Source organism: Nannospalax galili, unplaced genomic scaffold (assembly GCF_000622305.1).
Source record: "Nannospalax galili isolate Female #2095 unplaced genomic scaffold, S.galili_v1.0 scaffold497, whole genome shotgun sequence".
Lineage (NCBI taxonomy): Eukaryota > Metazoa > Chordata > Mammalia > Rodentia > Spalacidae > Nannospalax > Nannospalax galili.
Genome location: NW_008339354.1, coordinates 472,014 through 478,087, shown reverse-complemented (window position 1 = coordinate 478,087; position 6,074 = coordinate 472,014).

Below are 6,074 nucleotides of genomic sequence, written 5' to 3'. Positions count from 1 at the left end.
TCCTAATATGTTAAATACTTGTTTATCCCAATTACAAAGTAAAAACCCCATGTTAGAATTGTTTCATTTGGTGATATCCTACCACCTAGTGGGCACTAAGACACAGCAGAATCAAAATATGAACAAAAGAATTTGATTTAGTTAGCAGAACAAAAATTACAAAGGTGTACCTATTTAAGTATTCCAACAACTCTTTCCCAGAATTAATGAAGATGACCATCCCTTTACATGAAATTTTGAGAACACAACTCTCCCACCTCCATTAGATACTGTGGTAGACAGAGTTCTGTGAGTTAAGAGTTTGAAAGCAGATAAATTTATCAGTAATTTGGTAATCTACCTCTTCCCAGACACCCTATCAACAAAGCAGAATTTAAATTATAACATTTAAGTACCATGAATGCTGCCTGGTAAATTTTATTATATGCTGCTACCACCTGACACTCTCCCTAGGTTATTATTATTATTATTTTTTAAATAGAGATGGTATCTGGGCTGAAGAGATAAAGATAAGAGCACTTGCTGCTCTTCCAGAGTTCAATTCCCAGCAACCACGCAGGCTGCACACAACCAGCTTTTGAGGGATCTAATACCTCCGGCCTCAGCAGGCACTGGCATGCATATGCATATACCCTCCCCCATATACATATAACTAAAAACAAATTTAAAAAGAATGTTAATAGATCACAGATTCTTCTTCCATAAAATAAACTGCAAGCCAAGCTAGCAACAACGAAACACTAATCTGTCAGGATTTTTAAAGATCTGGGAACCATACAATAGACGTTCTGGTAACTCTGGTTTTCTGGCAAAGGATGTCATTTTTTTTTTTTTTTGTCTTTTTGAGACAGGGTCTCCCTGTAGCCCCAGCTGTCCTGGAACTCACTATGTAGACCAGGCTGGCCTTGAATTCACAGAGATCTGCCTGCCTCTGCCTCCTGAGACTCAGATTAAAGGCGTGCACCACCATGCCTGGCCCAGGGTGTCAAAACTTTTAAACTAAAAAGTAGAATGAATTTTCAAGCCTCAGCTTCTCCAACTCTTAAAAAAAGACCAGCATCATGGTCCAAAACTGCAGCTCTAAAAACCCTCTATTAGGCATTTGTATTGAGTCTTTAAATTTTTTAATTCATTTCTGCCAGGTGTGGTGGCATACGCCTTTAATCTGAGACTCAGGAGGCAGAGGCAGGCAGACCTCTGTGAATTCAAGGCCACCCTGGTCTACACAGTGAGTCCCAGGCCAGCTAGAACTTTATACTTTATGTCTCAAACAATCCAAAATAAATAAAAATTACTTTTTATTTATATTTATGTGTGCCTACATGAGTTTATGTGCAAAATGTGCATGCAGGTCCCCTCAGAGATCAGAGCACACTACTGGATCCCCCAACTGGAGTTACAGGTGTTTGTGAGCTGCCTCATGTGGGTGCTGGGAACTGATCCTGGGTCCTGTACAAGAGCAGTTAAGTGTTCTTAACCACTGGGACATCTCTCTAGCCCCTAATTATTACTTTTGTTTGCTTTTTAAGTGTTTGCTTTTTAAAACTTAATAGTTTAAAAAATGTGTATTGAATGTTATCATGTGTACCACATTCTTGTCTAATGCCCACAGACATCAAAAGAGGGCATCAGATCTCCCAGAGTTGGGGTTACAGGTGGTTGTGAGCCACCATGTGGGTGCTGGGAACTGAACCCAGGCCTTCTGCACAAGCACCAAATGCTCCTAGCTGCTGAGCCATCTTTCTAGTCCTGTCCATTTTCAGAATTCTGAAACAAATTATTTTTAAAATTGGGGCAGGGGTGGACTGGGAATGAACCCACACATATGCTAGACAAGTGTGTTACCACTAAACTATATCCCAAACTCTACAGAAATTATTTAGATTTCTAACGTTAGCTTACATTCTTTTTCTAAAAAATATGTATTTTTTTAATTTTATGTGTACAAGTGTTCTGCCTGCATGTATGTGAGGGCACCTGTGTCGTGCAATGCCAAGGAGGTCAGAAGAGGGCTTCGGATTCCCCTGGAACTGGAGTCAAGGACGGTTCGCAGCCGCCACGTGGCTGCTGGGAATCGAACCTGGGTCCTCCACAAGAGCCGTCAGTGTTCCCAACCTGAGCCATCTCTCCAGCCCCAGCTTATGTTCTCTTTTAAAGGCTTGATGTTTACTGGGTTACAGTAGTGCATCCCTATGTCAATCCCAGCACTCAGGAGGCTGAGGCAGGAGACTCACATATGAGACAACCTTAGTCTACATATTTATCAAGGCTCTATTTGTAAATAAATGAATAAACAGTTTAAGAATCTAAATTTGCAGTGTTAACTCAGAGAGAAACAGGTTTTATACAAATGTGTTTCAGTTAACTCTCAGTCACAAGTCACTTTGTGTGAATGAGGTTACCTATAACAAGAGAAATCCATTAGCATTTATAAAGAAAATCTCTCCTTAAAAAAAAAAAATAAAATTCAGCCAGGCGGGCGTGGTGGCGCAAACCTTTAATCCCAACACTCAGGAGGCAGAGGCAGGCAGATCTCCATGGGTTCAAAGCCAGCCTGGTCTCCACAGTGAGTTCCAGGATAGCTGGGGCTACAGGGAGATCCTGTCTCAAAAAGACCCCCCCCGCCCCCACCAAAAAACCAAACCAAAACAAACCCACATATGGTACCACAAGACTGTAATCCCCACACTAAACAGGCTGAGGCAGGAGGATGACCTCTGGTTTGCAGAGTTGAGTTGCAGGCCAGTCAGGGCTACATAGTGGTACCTTTTTTTGTCTCAAAAACCTAAAGAGCCAGGTGTGGTGGCGCACGCCTTTAATCCCAGCACTAAGGAGGCAGAGGCAGGCGGATCTCTGTTGCGTTTGAGGTCGGCCTGGTCTCCATAGCTAATCCAGGCCAGCTAGGGCTACAGGGAGACCCTGTCTCAAAAAAAGACCCCCCCCGAAAAAAGAAAAAAACAAAACAAAAACCAAAGAAAAGTTTGCCTGAGAGCCACAATATATCATATAGTTAAATTACTATAGAGTAAGATTAAATTTCAAAAGCATCTAGTCAAAATAGAACCTAGTCTCAATTTTGACATTCATACTGTATGAATATGCTAACATCATGCCCTTGCAGTATTTAAAGCCTAACTGACAAACACAATAGCCATGTAGTCAATTCTAGACACATAAAGAAAAGGCTATTCCATCCTCAGTAACTTAGCTAAGGTAGAGGATGAAAATTCAGAGAAGAGGGGCATAGTGGCGCATACCCAGCAGTCTCTACTTCGAGCAGCAGGCATATCTCAGTGAGTTCAAGGCTCATCTGGACCACATATCAAACTCTAGGTCAGTCAGGGATACACAATGAAAACCCATCTCAAAAAAAAAAAAAAAATCAGGTCAGGCAGGGTGAACACACCTGCAATCCCAGCAGTAGGGAGGTAGAGGCAGGTGGATCTCTGTGAGATGGAGGCCAGCCTGGTCTATAGAGTTCCAGGCCAGTTCGAGCTACAGAGATACCCTGTCTAAAAAAACCAAAACCAAACCAAACCAAACTAATCAGGAACAAGCCAGGGGGCTGGAGAGATGGCTCAGTGGTTAAGAACACTGGTTGTTCTCGCAGAAGACCTGGGTTCGAATCCCAGCACACACATGGCAGCTAACAACTGTCTGTAACTCCAGTTCCAGGGGATCTGACAGCCTCTCTGTCCTCCTCCTTGGGCATTGCATGACCCGGGTGCACTTACTTACACACAGGCAATACATGCACACACATAAAATAAAAATAATACTAAGTATCTTAAAAAAAAAAAAAAGAACAAGCCAGGTGTGGTTCCCGTTAATCCCAGCACTGAGAAGGCAGACGTGGTAGGACTGCAAGTTCTACATAGCAAGCAAGTTAGCGGCTAGCTAGGGCTATAGTGAACCCCTATCCTGAACAGAAAAACAAAGGCAAAACGAAAAATTAAACCTTGGCCAATCTGGCAATCTTTAAGATGATTGATTTTAAAATTATGTAAAGGTTTTGATTCTTTGTGTAGATAACTGAGGGGTAATACAGCTCAAATTCAGACTGTCATCTACTTTTGATGCCTCACTTAGGTTGTGAAATCCAGTTTTGTTTGACTAGATCCTAGTGTTGTGATCCTTAGTACTACGATCCTAAATTAGGCAACTCGTTTCCTTCTGGCGAGTCAAGCACAAGCCAATGTCAACTTAAGCAAGAAGGCATGCATGTACCTCCCTGAAATAAATCACAACAGGTAGGAAATCAATCAGCTGACATAGTAGTCTTAGCACGTACTGCAGTAGAACAGGGACTGGTTAGAAACCAGACCACCGCTTAGTCAGTCACAGGTGTGTGAGCCCCAACAAGTCAGGTAACTCTTGGGCTTCAGTTTCTAAGCTGCAGAAAGAGAGACCAGTGTCGCCTAGCTCACAAAGTGCCATAAACCTCAAAGCTGTCAGTATCATGAAAATGCTACACCAACAAGGATAATCTGAACAAAGTATCAATGTCAAAAGAATTGAACATTTAGGAAAGTAGATCCCACCAACTTCATCTTCAAAGATGGAGAACATTTATTGGTAAGCTCAATTCTAGTCGGATGGAACAGCCCAATATTAAATCCAATGGTTCATACTGTTACACCAACATTGAAGTTTTTCTCCAAGCTTAGTTAAGTACAAGAAATAGTATCCAGAGGCTCAACTGGTCAGTAACGGAAACTAAAAACAAGAATAATGCTGTGATGTTTTGCTAATGGACCCCCCAAGCAAAACTTCTAGACAAGATACAAGCAATACAACTATAGGATTATACAGGAATCATTAAGATGGCTAACAATATTTAGAAGGGGATTCTATATTATATTCCTAAAAGGCAGAAGTGACCGTGAACGCAGCAACATACTGTACAAATACAGAGGTTAAACTCTTCATTTGCACATCAAAGGGCTATTACAAATCAGGATGTAAAAGGTGTGCCTTGCCACAGAAGTATGAAAATTCTAATCTGGCTTAGCTATCTGCTCAAGAACTCAAAGGTCTAAAAGCACTTTCGGAAACTCATCTACTTAAACCCTTAAAATTCAACTTCAGCCACATCATAAGCTACCTTGTGGCCGGCAATCTTTGCCAAACGTACCTAATCACCTGCTACTCAGTGAATTAAAACCTCAAATCCTTAAGATTTCTCACCGTTTACAGTTCACTTATAGGAAAACATAATACTCAAAATAACGTTAACAAAAGTAGGTAGAATTTGTGGCGACAGACCTGTGACTTCCACTTATCTTTCAAAACAATGAAATTAAGTAAATGAAAAACTGGAGAGGCACAAATAAAACTCACGACGGTAATATGCTCAAAACTGCAACATGCTTATCGATCTTTACAACCAATTAAGACTTTATAATCCTTGGAGTCACATCAACTGACTCTCTTATCAAACAGTAACTGTGGTCTGAGGATGCAGCTGACTGGCAGAGCCTAGGCGTTCATCTCCAGCCCAAGAGCACACGCACACACACACGCAAAAACTTGGGTCTTCTCCCACTCTTACGAAAAACGATTTTTAAAAATGGGCAATTAAGTCTCAGAGATCCAAGAGCCGACTGAAAGTTCACGAAAATTCTCACGAAGCCGTCATTATTCTCCTACAATGTATGCACTTGTTTAAAAATGGACGTCTACGGGAGAACCCAGCTGCAGGGGCAAGCTACTGCGTGACGGAAAATCTGGTTAAAAACGCCCCGTCCGTTCCTCCCTTGCAGAACTCCTAGTATCTCCGGGTCCGAGAAGCCGCGCAGGGAGGTGGAAGGGGGCGGCAGAGGCGGGGAAAGGTCCAGCCCGGCCAGTCAGCCCCGAGAGCGCGGCCTCCCCGCCTCCCCGGCCGCGAGCACACCCGCCAGGTCCCCGGCCGCCGGGCCCGGAAGGAGGGCGGCCCCGGGGCGGTGCAGCTCGCCCGGCCTGGAAGGTGGAGCGGCCCTCGGGCCCGGAAGGAGGTTGGCCCCGGGCTGTGGGGCGGCACGAGGGCTGCAGGCGGCTCCTGCTAGCGGGAGGCCGGCGACCTCCCAGGCCCCACC